Source organism: Diuraphis noxia, unplaced genomic scaffold (genome assembly GCF_037042655.1).
Source record: "Diuraphis noxia isolate RWA-SAM2 unplaced genomic scaffold, SU_Dnox_SAM2 contig0003, whole genome shotgun sequence".
Lineage (NCBI taxonomy): Eukaryota > Metazoa > Arthropoda > Insecta > Hemiptera > Aphididae > Diuraphis > Diuraphis noxia.
The window spans coordinates 72,269,115-72,288,004 of record NW_028301713.1 but is presented as its reverse complement, the minus strand read 5'-3'; the positions used below and the strand labels follow the sequence as shown (position 1 = coordinate 72,288,004).

General features: G+C 30.0%; 1 protein-coding gene across 2 annotated transcripts in view; it reads left to right on the top strand.

Annotated features, from left to right (window-relative positions):
* fz2 (frizzled 2) overlaps positions 1-18,890 on the top strand; it is a 77,931-nt gene that overhangs the window by 18,377 nt on the left and 40,664 nt on the right. The gene's annotated exons all lie outside the window — the stretch shown is intronic.

The following is an 18,890-nucleotide window of genomic DNA, read 5'->3' as shown; positions in this document are numbered from 1 at the left end:
AAAACACTTAGATATGGTTTGGAATCTTTTCAAGAGTTGTCATTGTTTATATTTATTGTAATACTGCTCCACGAGTACTAGATTTTTGATGATGTATAATATAATATATATGTGCCAGGATTTTATTTTTTATTTTTTATTTTTTTTTTTTGGGGGGGGGGGGAGTCGAAATAAATTGTTAGTACAATGTGTATACTTAATTTATATATAAAACCTTTTTTTTATTAGCTGACAAATTTCGGGGGGGGGAGGTCCAGACCACATGGACCCCCCCCCCCCTGGATACTTGCCTGATATGAGCCTACATAACAATTAATAAACGACGATTCTAAAAGAAAAAAGTTAGGTAAACATCACAACAATACGATGGTGACAGTATATAAAATGATATTCAAATCATATATATTGTACGATAAAAATTAAAAAAAAAAAAATTGTCCAATTAAAATTTATTTAACGACCTGCACCGCGATTGTTTATTTGGTCTGATTCAGTATCGCAAGTAAAACAAGAAGTTTTCACACTGTACGAGCACCAGAGTACGATTATTAAAAAAAATATTTTACTATGGTATACCACAGATTAAAACCCGATGGTGCTCTTTCTATTCAATCAATGGAATTCTCAAAAACTGTTAACAAATCAAAACCTACCTCTGATCAATATCACCAATAATAAAGGAAAACAGTTGTTATGAGAAATTATTGATAATTAACTATGCATCATTTAGCATTCGCGCTGAATTCCTAACCATTGTCTTAAAATTATTAATTTAATAAAATAATACCGCCATGAATTTTGTAAACTATGTATAATTTTCAAAGCAAAGCATCCATCCATATTTTGTGTGTGGTGATATCACATTATTAAAATATTAATCTTTACATCATTAGTATACATATTTAATCAACAGCTGGAGTCGATTAAAAAACACAAAATTTCATTTTAAGACTATAGTACAAGGGTGATGGTGAATCCACGGCACGAGTGCCAAAAATGGAACGTGAAAAATCAAAATTTATTGTGAAAAATTATGATATTCATATGATGTTGCTTGTAAGAAATTCAAAGCAACAAATTATTTACATTTGAAAAATTATAATATTCCTATATAACATTGATTATATTTTTACTATATTTATTATATACCTACTTAATGTATACCTACAAACATTGGCTATTGAGCACGTGAACAATTGTGAAACCGGTGATTTTAAAAATTTGGCACAAACCCATAATAGATTCACCACCCCTGCTATAGTACATCTTTAAGAAAATGTTTACATATAATAAACATGTGAAAGCGATACATTATACTTGGAGTTTAGGCATTTTTATGTTCAAAATTATAATATATAAAAAGTCATGTACATATTTCATACATACAACTTCCACTTATTTAACTAAATGCTATCCCTATTATGTATTGGTATTCTGGTATACACGTGTAACTTATATTAGTTAACTATATTAGCAATATTGAAATTCGCAGAATAAATTTTTAAATGTTATTCATTTTGAAAGTTGAAGGTGTAAAACTGTGTAACTTATTATAACTGAAGCGTATGGATGAGAAATAAAACATTCATTTTTCTCAAAACGATTGATTTTGACTAGTATTTTGATCTGGGGTTGTTCAAGATAGCGATTTATAACTATATATTATGTACTATTCTTATTGCTTGAATGATGATGAACAATTAAATATGACACGAATTTCAGAGATATTATATAGATGGTATACTATTATATTATTATTATTGTTGTATATATGGGTAGATACGTCTGCTGCGGTGGAGTGCTCGAGAATCCGGGCGTGACAAGAGGCACTTCACGCGCGTCTCGGGCCTTTATTATATTCTCATATATATTATATTATATTGTTACAAACGCGTCTGGCTGAGCGCCATATATATTCGACATACGAGGACAGGTAGGACTGTAGTCTGTGGAATAGTACTAGCCGAGCAGTGGTTGGTAACAACAATAATAACACTAAAACAAGTATATTATTTAGGTATACTCATTATTATACATTTATATACAGGATTATTCACCACTGAGTGTATCCATTTCGACTTTATCCTTATCGATGTTTATCAAAAATCTAATTTTCGGAATCATTTTTGTACTACCTGACTGTATTAATTTTTTAAATATTTGGATTTTTATACGATTTAAGGAATATCCCATGTGATGGTGATACAAACTTATTATTTTGTTATAAAAACATCCCTTTTTTACTTTAAATTATTAAATATAGATGAATTTTTAATGAATTTGAACCAAAATTCAAACAAATAGCTTTCGATTCACAAAAAAAAAAAAAAAATCTAAAAATGAAAAAAAAATAAACACACTTTTTGTGTAGCTCTGTATACATTTAAATTTTAAACAACGAGCAATTGTTGTGTACTTTTGTGGAGAATATCACTCGTGATGCGTTAAAAAGTGATAGGTAGATGCATAATAATACTAACCCACTTATGTACTTTTTCGCGTATTGTACCTATAACATGTTGTTTTTATAATTGGGTATTAGTTTAATCGTATTGAGCGAGGATTTTGATTCCTTTGAAAACCAACAATAACGCATGTCCAATTATTATCTATAATAATATAATATATTATTATATAATATATTATTATGCTCGAAATAACAGGATTCCAATATATTATTATTATTAGTATTATTATTATTATTATACTGATACACGCTTATAACATATTGTAAGAGTGTCAAAAACGTCAACGATTCGCGTCGCATGCATCAGTACTTAACACGACTTTTTTTGTATTCTAATAATAGTAATTATTTAACGTAACTATATTTCAAAAGATTTTTTTATACAATAGAGAAGTATGAAATACCAACTTGATTGTATTATTTCAAAGTCTTCAGACATTATACGATTACGTGACTAATGTCTATATATATAATAAAAATATTAATATATTTTTCATATATATATATAATAATGATAGGTACATAATATAACTGATGTAAGTGGATACATTCGGCGTGTGAACGGAGACGCACACGTTACAATTCAGATCGCGTCAACTGCACTTGTAAGCGTACAATAATTTTCGGTTTATGCGACAGTTTTGATGAATGGCACGTAAGGAGGAATTCACCAATTGTAATTTCAAATTATTTTCAATCATATAAGAATGATGACTACCGTATTCGACCTATTGAAGTGCAGTTTTTGTGTTCAGTGACCAGTGTTGTACATCGTGTGAACTGTTATGGCATTATATCTGATACACTAAAACAATATTAAAAATTAACAAGCTCATTCTGTAAGAATCTTTAATCCGACAAATAGTAAAACAATAATATTAAAGTTCAATTGGATTTAGCAGTTTGTGGTGCACTGTAGTTCAATACATAAATTGGCCAACATTGCGCCATATTGCTTATATCATTATATAAGAGGGATTGTAGATATTAGTGCTGTTACAACAATATTACAGTTAAAATCTCAAAGTTTGAGTAAATTGTATAGATATTTTTCTGGAATACCCTGAAATACCTAATTTAATTTATGGTCGAATACTATCCACGAAGTTTCTAATTTCCAGTCAAATTGCACCAATCCCTCAACCTCTACCTATATATTTTTTATACATTTACAATATACATATACAGTGAAAACTCTCTATAACGAATCTGAAGGGACCATGTGATTTCTTTCGTTATTTGAGATCTTTCGTAATAGAAAGTAATTAATAGGTTTTAAATCAAGCCAACCATTATAAGTTGACTTAATGTTATTTATGTAATATAGAGTTTTTCGTTATAACCAGTTTCGTTACAAAGAGTTTTCACTGTATCTTAAATCAATGCTATATTTGTTATACAAATAAAGTTTAAATCTTATAAATCATAATAGTTTTATTATTAAATTGCGTAAAATAAGTCTATGCTTTTCACAAAAGACGTAAACCGTCAGCGGTAGAAATTATAAAAAATTACTTATAATAACTTTACACCACACTTTATAATAGAGTATAGTACCTATGTAGGACGTAGGTATAGAACACTCCAAGTGTGGAAGATAAAACGACTTTTTTTCTCATCTGCTTCTATATAAAATGCCATATAATGTATAAAAGTGTAAGATTTATGACAAAAATTCGACTGTACATTTGTCACCCCCATGGAACATAATATAACGAGATTATTGAGAAGTGTAAGAAAAAAGAAGATAACTTAAGCGTATATGTAATATATAGCTTTTTCCATTATTTGAAAAATAACTAAACTTTTTTTTTATTTTTATTTTTATTTTTTTTTTTTATCTCGTATGAGAGACATTTTTTTTATATAGTTATAGTTTTTCGATGATTTACTGCACCCAGCTTCTTTTCTCCATTATTAGTATGCTATATTAAATATAGTATTACATATCCACCCCTCGTACTAGCAGCCCTATTTGTTATGGCGTAATATAGTATAGACAATAACCTGCATAGTTTTGAGTTTTCTATAACTGTGCCAAACGATAATATAGCACCTTTATAATCTATATGATATTATATAAAATCAAAAACTGACTTACAGAGTATTAAATCACAGCACTAATCACTATACGACTAGGAACTCGAAATTTTTCACAGAGGTTTTTAATATGATATCCACTTTTTTGTGAAAGGACCGCTGTCCGGTTGAAACAAGACGTTTAAAAAAAAACACCATTGTTGGGGCTACTACGTATATCATTCTAAGTTTTAACAATAATTTTACGTGGTTGATTAAACGCGACAAACATAATTTCATATAATTATTCTTCCACAATTTCAGTTCGATCTCACTGATTATACAACTCGACCAAATTATAAAGAAGCCGTAAAGCTGTATATTATTATTAAGATGCGTGAAATATACTCAGAACCAGTAAAACACTTCAGCGTTAAATCATCCGTCGTATTGACACTACTGCAAACCCATTGGAAATGTCGTAGTACACAAAATGCACAACACAATAATTATTATTTATTATATGTACACACGAAAGTCGATGTTATTATAACGTTATTGTACGACGATTTAAGGGCGTACCCATACTACTATAACCGTCGTCCCGGTGTCGTGACAACATTTAATATATTATCCTAATCGTTATTATTGAGATAATATTTTGTGTGTAAGTACAGCGAGTAGTAGGTATAGGTACACCCATACTTATTATTTATTTTTCTTTAGATCCGTCACACGCTTATTAAATAAAATATTCGCAAATAATACTATATATATAGCAATAATATTATATTATATATTATAATAAGGACCGCGACTGTTTACTTCCAAACGATTTCTTCGTGGTCGAGGGGAGCGACAAAATAAAAAAAAAATCCGCACAATATAATATATAATAAGCGTTCGTGCCGATTTGACGTTTTCCTTACCTCTAGTCAATACCCGATAAAAGACCCCTGATATGTGAAAGAGTGTGTGTTTGTGCGCGGGTACAATTGTTGAATACCGCGAACAATGCGTGGCAGTTCTTTTCTTGAAAAAAATTCTATTTAAAACGCGGAACGGCTGGTTATTATTATTATTTGTTGTTATTATTATTATTATTATCACACCAAACGCGCATATAGGTACCTAAGAATAATATGATATAATTGATTGTTATTCATTTATTTATTTTTCTGGATGAAATTCCATGGGGGCCCCCGGGCACCAATGCACCAATGCATAACAATAATAAAAGAACTGTAATAACGTGCGGGGGCAATATTTATTTTTTTTACAAAACATTTTACTCTCTATCATTATTTATTTCATCTCACCTCCGTCTCTGCCTCTGCCTTAAATGTTCAAATCACAACATAATCGAATATTATTCGTATCCACATATTATATTATTATACACACACAAAGCAGCTAAACGGCGTTATAAATTTTTTATTTAGGTCAACGCAATAATAGTTGTAACAATATTGATAAAATATATTACAATATAATACACCTTTACCACCGACGACGTCAAAATAAGTATTATAAGATTATTTTATTCTCGTACACGTTTTTATTTAAAAGTGTATTCAATTTCAATTTCAAAATTAAATTTCACTTTATTGGTGATTTTATATAGTAAGAATATTGAAAAGACAAATAAAATATCTACGATTACAATATATCCAAAGACGTATTTTAAGTTTTGGTACCGTTGTTAACTAATTGTTATCCACTCTATCACGTACCATATAAAAATTAATCCATGCCAATAAAAAGTTAGCAAGTATTTAAAAATACTCAAAATACAAAATAATTGTTTAGAGGAACTTTAAAAACAACATGTACATTTTTACAATTTTTTATGTTAAATTTTCTGGAAACGTCACAAAATACTTAGTGGTATTACTTGCCACTCATTGGTCATTACTCTATATCCATTATAATATGTTATTGTTTTTAGTTTATATTATATTAATAAATTATTTGATTGTATCAATCAAAGTACAAACCAATTATTACAATAAAACAGAATAATTATAAATCATAAATTACAATCAAAACGAGTATAAGATTTATGAATAATAATATCAAAATAATTCAATCAGTAAGTACTTAGATATTTTATCTATTTTATTTACCAACAAAAATGCATAAACATAATAATTATAACAATGTAAAATAAATGAATATTTAAATACAAATAATTACGATTTTCGAGCGAATGGCTTTTACAGAATTTTATATTATCTGTGGCAATATCGAACAATATTTTACCAAGTATCATAACAAAAATTAAATCATATTTTATAAATTATTTAATCATGATTTTTACATAAAATTCTAATATGATATAAAATGTTCATGTATTTTTAATAATTTTATTCGCCAATAACGATGGACGATGAAGATAGCAGGTTTTACACTTAGAATACACTAGCTGTCACCCCTAAAAAAAATTGCATTCCGAGATAATGACACCTCTTATCACCTCTAAATATGTCCCTGGCTATAACTGCATTGCAGACATTCGGCGACTGAATATATTTTCCCGTATATATACAGTATCATTCATTTATCATAAACCAGGCAATATCGTTATATATTTTTAAAAATATGAAAAACAAAAACTGTTTGATCGTAGAAAAATATGAAATATTACGTATATGTTCTTGAACGTTAAAAAAAATCAAAAATTCCTTTAATATTTTCAAAAATACTGCTTAGTCGACAATAAAAAAAAACACCCTATATATGCCTAACAATATAATATTATTGTGCGCGTCTGCTAAGTGAAAAAAAAAAGAACGTTATATCCTCTCGGGGCTTTTCCGAATATCCCGTTTACGGCCTTTCGCGTAAAATCTCTTAAATCGCGTACATTATGATAAAAACAAAAACACCATCACGATGTACAATTTATGGAAAAATCGCCGAGTGTCGTATTCAATTTAAAATATAAAATAATATTATTTCGTCGCACGTGAAATGGATAAAAAAAAAATGAACAATATATACGTATTACATGGGGAAATCGTATAATAATAATATAATTATTTTTATTATTGGATCTTATTAGTTTGACGTTTCTATTGTAATATGAGTGGGTTAAATACATGCTCCAATTATTCCATACATTTTTAGAAGTTCTGGTACAAAAAACGGATTTTTTTTCGAAATTATCTGGAATTATATTTTTAAATTTTGTATAAGACGGCTTTCATAATATAGTATCTTGCATAATATTTTAATATCATATCACACAGTTTTGATGACTGTATAAAATAAAATATTTTATGCATATTATGTATATACCTACGTTCAAATGTCACGGACAAACGCCACATTAATGTTACACCTGCATAACCACCGTCGATTTCTGGAGGACTCACGTTGCGCGAACCCCATGCAGATGTAGGGTGTGCGTGTGCGAAGACCGAATGAAAAGAAAACTATAAATATTAAATACACGTTGAGAATAATTATTACGTTAATAATATTATTATTTTATTGTTGCTATAACATTACTAACGACACGACACGCGTGGTTAGTCGCCTTATCGGGTTTTGCAAAGATTGTTTATATATATATATATAATATATTATACATTCAAAGCAATAAATTATTCCATAGTATTATTCATTATTTTACGCATATCCGTTTGGACCACGCACAATTTTTTTTTTAATTTACTAAATTTTCAGTACACTTTTAATTGTTAGGGATTACGTCATTGCGGTATTTTAGAATATAAAATTACCATTTATTATTTTATGTACAGCCCACATCAAAAACTGCTACCTATTGAGCAACAAATCTCCAATTCTAACTGCAATATTAGACTTTACGAATTTTAATCCATTTATGTACTAGAAAGTAGCAATAAATATAAAAAATGGTATAAAATTATCTATTCCCAACAAACAAAATACTAAAAACAGATGCAGCTGGTATTAAGGGTAGGTAGCTACAATTTCACGAAAATATCGTCTATAATATACGCCTATCATTCTTACTTGATGAAAATATTTTCTGTAAATAGATAAAAAAGCGATAAGAAAAAAAAACACAGCACTGGAGTATGGTATAGAATTTTAAATGTATACAATTGTATTTAAAAAAAATTATACAAATAAAACAGTATTCAAAAAATATGAAAGTTAAATCATAAGTTTATATACTGAACCGAAACACAAAATACCAAATAAATATGAAATCAAGTAATAAATATGTCAATAAATTTAAGAGTTAAACGTCAGGATGATGAATATAATATGATAATGATGATAATAATATTAAATGCATCAATGTATAATGTATTTTGTGCAACATGGATTTATTTATGCATACATTTGAATCGGCTTCCCTCACATCAATAAAAACTTATGCGCTAAATAAAAATGTCTCTTTGTAGTTATCATTTGTTTGTACGTTAATCTCTAATATTTATATATGCGTTACTGTTTTTGTGATTTCGAACAAATAAAATATGGTAATGATTTTGCAGGGTTCAATCTAAAATGTCGTCGGATTAAAAAGTGCATCGAGGTGCCTATAATCTAAGCGATCTCATAATATATATTGACGAAATATAACACGCTGTGCATCCAAACATTTATTGATCTCTTTTTTCGATTCACATTTTTTTTTTCAATGTATATGTTTTCAAGATGCCATTGCCTATTATATGAATCATTATAATAATGTGTATACCTATTACCTAGTGTAACGTTAACGCAGTATAATATTATGTTACCTCGATTTCATAACACTATTATGTTACGACCTATAAATTATATTATAGCACCTACGCGCTACGTTATGTCCTTCCGGTGTTACTTATATATTATTTAAATATACTTATACTTAACTGTGCTCACGTCGCATATTACCTTGTTATATTCACTCATATTTTTTTCACTTAGAAATCCGCTCTCTGGTGTCACTCTCTATGGTTTTACTGTTTTATAATATAATATTACGATAGATGATGTGTGTACAATTTTTTTACCAAACAATATTTAATGCGTCTCATACGGTCATACAGTTCATATAAGTTGCAATCGTTGACATAAGACTTTTAAATCTATAAACATTTCAATACGTCCATTTTTATCCATAATATTATTAACCTAAGTCCAAAACTTTAGACTTAACTACGCACTATTTATTTTTTATTTTTTATTAATCTTGAAATTTTCAAGATTTTGTTCTTCAACTACGAGTAAACAAGGGTGATTAACATCATATTCATACAAAATATGAGAGAAAAAAAGAGTCAAAGTTTTAAACTAAATATTTAGATATATTTTTACATTGCAATGGTTATGGCTAATTAATTTTAGTATTTTGATTTTCTATAATCCTGTCATTTAGTATGTATCTTTCGTAAGTTAAAGTACAGTATAGTATCACATACATTAAAGGACTCATCACGATAATGTTAATTTAAGACTGTTTCAATATAATATTATATTACTGATTTGTGTATACTACTGCAGTAAAGTGAACGTACCATTTTGTTTTAAATATTTTGCGTATTTGTAAGAAAATACAATATAATATTGTTTTACAGCGAGTGTTTAATCGGTTGTGAAGAGAATTTAATTTGGAATTCTGAATATTACTCCACGTAAACATGTATACAACTTATTGCCACATTATATTTCGAATAAACTCCGGCAAGGAGAAGCGCATAATATAATATTATTATGGCGATGGCGGTCTACATTTTCTACACTTGATGAGTGGCCGTGGACTTGTAATATCTTCAAACGGATATTATTTCTTCACCTGTGAAAAAAACCCTATCATATTTTTCCTCTTCTTTTCCCGACCGTTTGAATGTAAAAATATATGTGGAAAATATAAATTTACAATCTTTTGCCATACAACAAAACTTTATTTTTTTTATGCTCAAAATGCATTCCGAAACGACGGCCGATATATTTTTTATAGGTTTATAATATGAACGCGTGACCAGTGGTTTTTTTTTACACTGCATTTTAGCGTTATTATTACCTACTTCACATTTCGCAAAGTAAGAAACTAAAACGCATCGCGTAGCACACGCTGTAACTTATTTGCGTTTATATTCGAATGTTTTCCGTGCACGCAGTTTTATAAATTTATACACGCATAATATATAATATTATTATATATATATATATATCAACCGTTCAGCAATAATCATTTTTAACGCTTGACAATTAAAATGAGCACACGATAATACACGATATAAATTCGCCATGTATAACGAAATATGAGGTTTTTTTATGTTTTTAACAAAATGCCTTATCCTGTAAATCATTACCTTGAAAACGACTCTATTTAAAGTTTAAGTCATATTATTATATACTAATATTATGTTTAATTGACATAATATTTTAAAGCATGCGAAGAAAAAATATAAACAAATTCTCATTCCAAAAAAAAAAAAAACATCTTAAATTGAATACAAATATTACGCCCTCTCCGGTTCACTTTTTGTCTGTTCAACCTTCGTTACAAAACGTTCGTGTTAGTATTGAAATATCTCAAAATTCAAATGTACACTTATGATGACGTGTGGCAGCAGTAACTAGAGGTACAATACAAAATAAAACGTTTTCAATAATTCTCGACGTCGCGTCGCGGTCGCGCAACATAATAATAAACAGTATATAAACTGCGACCGAAGAGTTATTCGTTTAAAATATATAAAAACATATTCAATGTGAGACGGGTCGCGGTCGATGAAATCGAATGTCACCAAGAGATCCGAAGAATAGTCCGAATCGTTGTTTTCTTTATCATATGTTATATATTTTCTATGTGTGCATTATGTACACAATAAATGTCTGGTCACTTCAGATCCACTCGAATTCGTCACTCCATTCCGTTTCTATTGTGTTCCGGCAACGTTTCACGCACAAAATATTAAATCGTTTACCCTTTTCAAAAACATTCTCTGCATTGTGTTCGCGACGAATTTCACGTTTTACTATTTCCTGTTATTCACATTTTTCCAAATATATATTATAATATATTAATATGTATATAAAGGAGATTTTTCTGACACATCCGAATCAATTTAGGTGTGCATACAGGACATCGAAATACCTCCATGCAAGTTCGCACCATTATATTATTGAATTAAATTACTAAATAGTACTTGGATGACGATGAACTATAAGCGTACGTATTTTGTCTGTAGTTACGACCACATATTATATTTATTATCCACATTTGCTATTATATAGGTACGTATCTAGCATAATATTATATTATTGTTCCACTGTAGTAATAATAAATAACTATTTAATTTGCAACAATAAAATCGTATTTGAGTAGTCGCATCATTGTCAAACACCCATATAATTTGCATATCAAATAGTTTTTGAATTAATCAAAAGTTAAATTGTTTATAAATTCATTTTTAATGAGCATAAAATAACTCTACGACTTTACCTGTTAGGCAGTTATATAATATACATATTTACAGTTTTGTTTAATTCTTTCGTATATAACTATCTAGAACAAAAAAGTACTATTCATTTTATCTGACTAATGATCAGAGTCAACTAGGTACTAACTAAAACTAAAACAATAGAACTTAAACATGTTAAAATATATTTTGGGCTCAACAATGATTATAGAGGTTATAAATTATAAATTTAGCCAATTTTTGGAAACGTATTCGAAGATAGGGATTCCAAATGAGTACATATAATTAAAAAGTACATTACAAAAAACTATGTGAACGATATTTATTCCAATACTTTTAACACAAATAAATGACAATGTGAAAGGAAATAAAATCTGGGTCTCCATTGATGAGACCAATGATATTGACAGGAGATATGTGGTTAACGTCATTATCTAAAATATTCATCCCGAAGAATCAGGATAAGTGTTTTTATTAAATATAGAAATGCTTGATAAAGCAAATTATTCAACAATTAAAAAAAATGAGTCAGTGGCGTCCACAGGATGGGGGGGAGGCTAACGGGCTGAAGCACCCCCCCCCCATTGCCCGTATTATTGTTTTTTGTTTTTAAATTTACCTCGATTTAATATATATTTTCTTAAATAGTGTGTTTACCTATTTATTGCAAACAATGCAAAACCATATAGAACTAAACTGGCTAAACTCTAAGGTTCATAGATAATATTTTTATACATTCCATAGTCAGACTATCTTTAACCGTGGCACAGTCCATATAAATCTATAATCTATGATAACAATTGAACTGATGTTAGCAACACTATCCATCTATCCAAGCATCGTTATTCCGATGCCCAAGTTAACTTGTTAAACCTGTGACAAGTGAGCAATTATTTATTTTCAAGCCCCCCCCCCCCCCATTGAAAAATCCTGCGTATGCCACTGTGTTGGGTTTACCCCTTTCCGATTTATACTTACATACTCATATATTGTATTCAATAAGTATAACTGACTCAACGTGGTTTTACGTAATATGGTCTGCTGTTGTATAAAACATTATTTATTTCTAATTCAAAATACAAAATGTTCAACGAGAATATAATGTAAATTATAATATAATGTATATAAGACATAAACCAATAGCAATAGTCTTCCAAAATATAAACGATATATACTATAATATCGCATATGCAAACTACTATAGATTTTGTTATTTAATTACGTACCTTTCTACAATAATTAATTATTATGAACCATTATTAAATATATTTTATTTGATAGTGACAGTTACGCAGATACTTCAGTCATGGTGATGCAAATACCTTCCGATTTCTTTTTCAATTTCGAGCTTATTATTAATTTATCGATAATACATCAATCAAGTATTGGCACTATCTGTAACTAAATCCTGGCGTTGTTAATCAATAGTTGATAGAATATGCTAATATATGGTTATGGTAATATAATATGGTAACCACTGACGACTTTATTATACGAAAAACAATTATACATTAAATTTATTAATAATGCATTAGACAATATAATAGGACGGCCACTTTACGGTAAGATTAATATTCGAATAACCTATACTCGACTCGTTTCATTGCGTAAGACAACGTTAAAGTTAACCATGTGCAGCTTAACATCTTACCAAGATGAACAATCTCACTTGTATCCTAAAGATTCACTTGGACAGAGCTTACAGTGCTAACGTGTATGACAATCAAACCAATAATTTGAGGAAGCATCAACGGACACACTAAGACAAGAAACCATTTCCGTGCGACCTGCAGTCGTTTGCCACTGCCCAATATACAAGCAGCCCAAATGTTAGGTTGGTTAGGTTACACACGAATGCACACCCGGTGAAAATCCTTTCCCGTGCGAGATGTGTGACAAATCCTTTATACTCATATTATAGTGACGCTTCTTTAACGGCACACCAGAGGACGTACACGGACGGTAAACTCTACTTATGAAAGGTTTGTGACCAGAGTTTCACCGACATCAATAAGGTGTATGTACGTGTATAATGACCACCCTCTGGTCACATACCTCGAACATGTATGGTTGCTCACCCGCATGCGTCCTCCGAGGTGCCATGAAAGTGTCACTATAATATGAGTATAAACGATTTTTCACACACTTCGCACGGAAAAGGTCTTTCGCCAGTGTGCATTCGTATGTGTACCTTTTGGTTGCCTAATAATAGTGGTAAACGATTGGTCGCCACACGTCACTTGATGGAAAAGACTTGTCTCTCGTATGAATCCTCTAGTGCACCGTAAATTGACCGTTTTCGATCAATGATTTGTCATCACATGGCTACGACAGTATCGCCGACAACAGAGGACGGATGTTTGTCAGCACAATATTGGCAAGAATCGTACTGGAGCAAAATGTGTGTGTTGTTTATTATTAACTGTTCGCCCGCGACGAAACTTTAATGGTACATAGGAAGAAACACTGTTGAGAAACCACATCGGTGTGCGACTCATAAATAATGGAAATATTCAAGTCACCCTTGCGGAAGCAGTCAAGATAATATTTTGTGTATGAATTAAATCTGCAACTTAAAGTCGTGTGTCGACATGCTATTATGTTATTAACGCTATTCACACGTCTATTTACTTGTGCAGTTATTTACCACTAGAAATAAATCGCAATTGTTATAGCAAAAATTATAATACCGTTATTTTTAATTTCTCATTTGGAATAGCCTTATCATATCTATAAAGCTTTATTATTATTATTATTATTATTAAATAAATTTACAATCTATATACAAGTTAATATAATAAGTAAATTTGATGAATGTTAATGTATAATAAATGCCTATAAAACTATACATAAATATATCAAAACTATCCAACCACAGTATCTGTGATTAACTCGACGCCACAAGACGTTTTTCACGATTCGTCGTCTTCTCATCATACCACTTTATTATATACCTGTAAGTAGTGTATATAATATGTATTGTATTGAGACGTTTGAAGGCGTTAGCCGTTGATGATGGTATAGGCACACTCGCATCTAGTGCACAATAATGTCTCCAGTGGTCGTTGAAAATTTTGAACAAAACTTCCGACAAGTTTAAAATAATTGCATTGGAAGGACTAAGTTGGAATAAGTTTTTTCTTCGTTGATGTCGACCAGTAGTTGATGGCAACACGTAGTGTAACTCGTTATATAGATTCGTACCTTTTATCCATGTAATTTCGGCGGTTGTTTTGAAAATTTATTGCACTTCAAGTGCGTTTCATGTACGAACAAACTACTTTCAAACACACGATTTCACTATTCATGTTATTTTAAGTTTTCAAGTTATTTCAAGTCTATAAAGTATTTGGTTAAGCCGAGTTCACGACGAATAAGTGTCCCCCGATATGAAAATTCCTCGAAGACGTATAAACTTTATCCAACAAATATTTACTAGGGTAAATTATCGGAACTATAAATTATAACTGAATTATACAGAAATAGGAAACTGTTATTGTTAAGTTTGAATAGATATAAACTTCGGGATTCTAAACTATAAACTAACAGCAATTTTAACTTTTAAGTGTACGACCAATTTAGGTTCCCTGATAAACTGTGTATTTCCTTCAAATTAACCTCATTCGTCTTTCGGCGAACACGAATTAACAACACCGTTAAAACAAATCTACCTACTTGAAAAGCGTATGAAATAAAATATAGGTAGGTAAATGTATAATCTATTCAACGTTTAAATTGTATAGGTACATTAAACTCGTCTATATAATGAATAATAAATATTAAATATAATCTGAATGGCTAAGATCGCGTATTTTCAATTACGACAGTACCTATTATTACGAAATGGCTTAAAGCTGTTAATTCAACAAGTGTGTAATTTTTACAACTCTTGTAATTCTTAAATTTCAATATGTCACATCGATACTTGAGCAATACTTGGTCATACGAAAATTGATATCAATATATACCTATTTTATACATATTATATTATTTATATTTATCCAATAAAATATCGATAACCACTCGCATACAAGCTTATTATTGTGTCTTAAAATAAAACTATTCCGAAATATTAAAATTCAATTTTGAAAGATAAGCACAAAATCTCTAACCGTTTTAAGTTCAATAAAATATAATGTCAATATATTATTGTAAATCCCGGCTGTTACATTCTTCTGACAAATGTTAAACTTTTGAGTTCTAAAATACTGCTAAATTGGATCACGACGTGTATCGGCTTTTGTTCTTTTTTTTACTGATACAAATAAGCTCAACAGTAACTACTAACCACGTGAGGTAAAAACAATCCATTTACCCGTAGAGATAATTGGAATAAGACGATGCATTCCGTGGTATACGCTATATAACATAATACCAAGATAGGTTTTTACTCAAAAATATATGTAATATATATTTATATATAATACTAACCAAAATTGGTTTTATTTTGTTTCAAAAATTGGATGTCGGACTGTAGTAAATACAAAATAATATCTGAGAATATACCGTATTCGCTTATTTCTACTGGTTCGATATGGCGAGGTAGGTAGCGACGTTCAACATTGCATAATACTGCTATTCCAATATTATTATTCACCTATATTCTAATAATTATGTGACGATTTCAATAAGAATAGTAGTTCTACCTCTACAAGGAAAATCTATGATTCATATGAAGGTTTTGTCAATAAATAATCATGACAATGAAAACCTTACGAAAAATCGTCTGCAACATAATATGTTTATCGTGTATCTAGTCCGAAAAAACCAAATATTTTATGTTAAAATTTAATTTACCTATTATAAGATATTTTGGCCTACCCACTGGCGAACTGCGTTCAAATTGCGAACAAATTTGGTGGGGACTTATTACATCATTCGATCTATATTCTATACTATACCTACTCGACCTAGCTGGTGGTTTTTTCGCCAGTGTGTGTCTATTCATTATTATTACGACCGACGAGGGCGCCTACCCGTACAACCTAAGCCGCTCTATACATAATATTATGAAAGTACTCGGGCTAGAGCACTAGTCCTTTCATGCTCCGTGATATTATTATTATTATTATTATAGATATAAGTATATACTTAAACACTCCTGCAGGTATATTATGTGGATAAGAGTGATGCTTTATAATAACCGAACCAGATCGCATATGTCAGCGGCATTCGACGACGGCGACAACTACCGAATACTATTATACGTTATATATATTATATATTATATTATAATACGAGTATTCCTACATTATAGAAGACTGTATAGAGTACAGATTAAACCATTCGGTTGGACTCACATCTCGAACCCACTTACCCCATACGGCCCATACCGCAACCGTTGTACACCAGCACCGAAATCGTATATAGCTCAACACTATATAATATTATAATAGTGTGTGATGCGAGTTTGTTTTGTGTTTTTTTTTACTTTTATTTTATTTTTATTTTTTATTTTTATTTTAATGTTGACGGTGTGTAATATTATTATAACGACCGTTTACGCGCGCACACGAAAACACACTCACGAAAATAAATCTATTTTGATGTAAATTAAAAATGCCACCAGCAATGCACATATCTGACCTGGCTAAGAAGGAGAGACCTGCGCCTCCGCCACAATCGCCTTCAACACGCGCGTACACGTACCTACTCGTGTATAGATATTATAATATATTACATAGGTACCCGTCGAATCATTATATTTCAGTTACTTGAGTAAATAAAGCCTCGGGTACACGCCCACCCGAAGAAAAAAAAATAACCCGAATATACGTCACAGATACGTCTTACACACGCACACTCACACACATGAGCACGAGAGATTGCTGCCTCGGAGATCCGACGACGACCGTAATAATATTATAATATTATTATTATTTAGGTAGGTAGATAGGTGTATACCTATAGATTTACGTATACGACGTGGGTAGGTCGTGTGCAGAGATATTTTGTTTTTACCCGAACGAAAACGAGTGTTTATCGAATATCTGATGCGGTACCGCGTATAATAAATAATATGAAATATTATAGGATAAATTGATCAACAAGAGCCGTCTTCTAATATTTAGTCACCTATGTACATATATTATATTTTGTTGTTTTATCCATGATTATGGCAATTATTCTTCTTTAATCGATAATGTTATGTAATGATTGTGGTTGTACACGCTCGCTGCACTGCGCCAACAAATTGCATAAATTAAGTCCTACCACGTCATATATAATTATTTTACACTACACATAGAGATCGGAACTTTATGATCTAAAAATATATAAAAAAAATACATAAAATGACATAAAAATGTTAAAAAATGACACGAAAAAATGGTATTAAAAATGTATATTTTACTGTTAAATTGATAAATAAGTACCTAAATTGTTTTGATACAAAAATTAATAAAATGCACCAAAAATACTAAAGAATGACCGTAAAATTCACTAAAAATGCAAAATAAAAATTGTACCACTATAAATTCTATACTTCATGAATCAAATGTCTGTATTGATGAGCATTAGAAAAAAGATGCAAATGCATCAAGTTCCGGGGTCTATACGCTTTAAGACCTAAAATATTATATAGGTACCTATTATCATAATAATAATAATAATAATAATAATAATAATAGTAACAATAATAATAATAATAATAATAGTAACAATAATAATAATAATAATAATAATAATAATAATGATTATTATTATTATTATTATTATTATTTCAACACTAGTACGCGTCGAGTCTTTGGTGGTGTGGGATATTCAATTGTTTATGCGATGGCGGTGGCTGCGGAGGGTCTGTTCAACTGCGCGATAACTAAAAGATTATAAACGTAAAGCGTTTTTAATTAAACGCGAATAGTACCATATTAGTATTATACAGTACAACAACTGCACTATTGCTGCAGTTATATTGCAGTTATTGCTGTCGTCGATGTCTATGCTCGCGTTTACATTTAATACCTATAATATGCAGACGCAGGAGGTGGAAA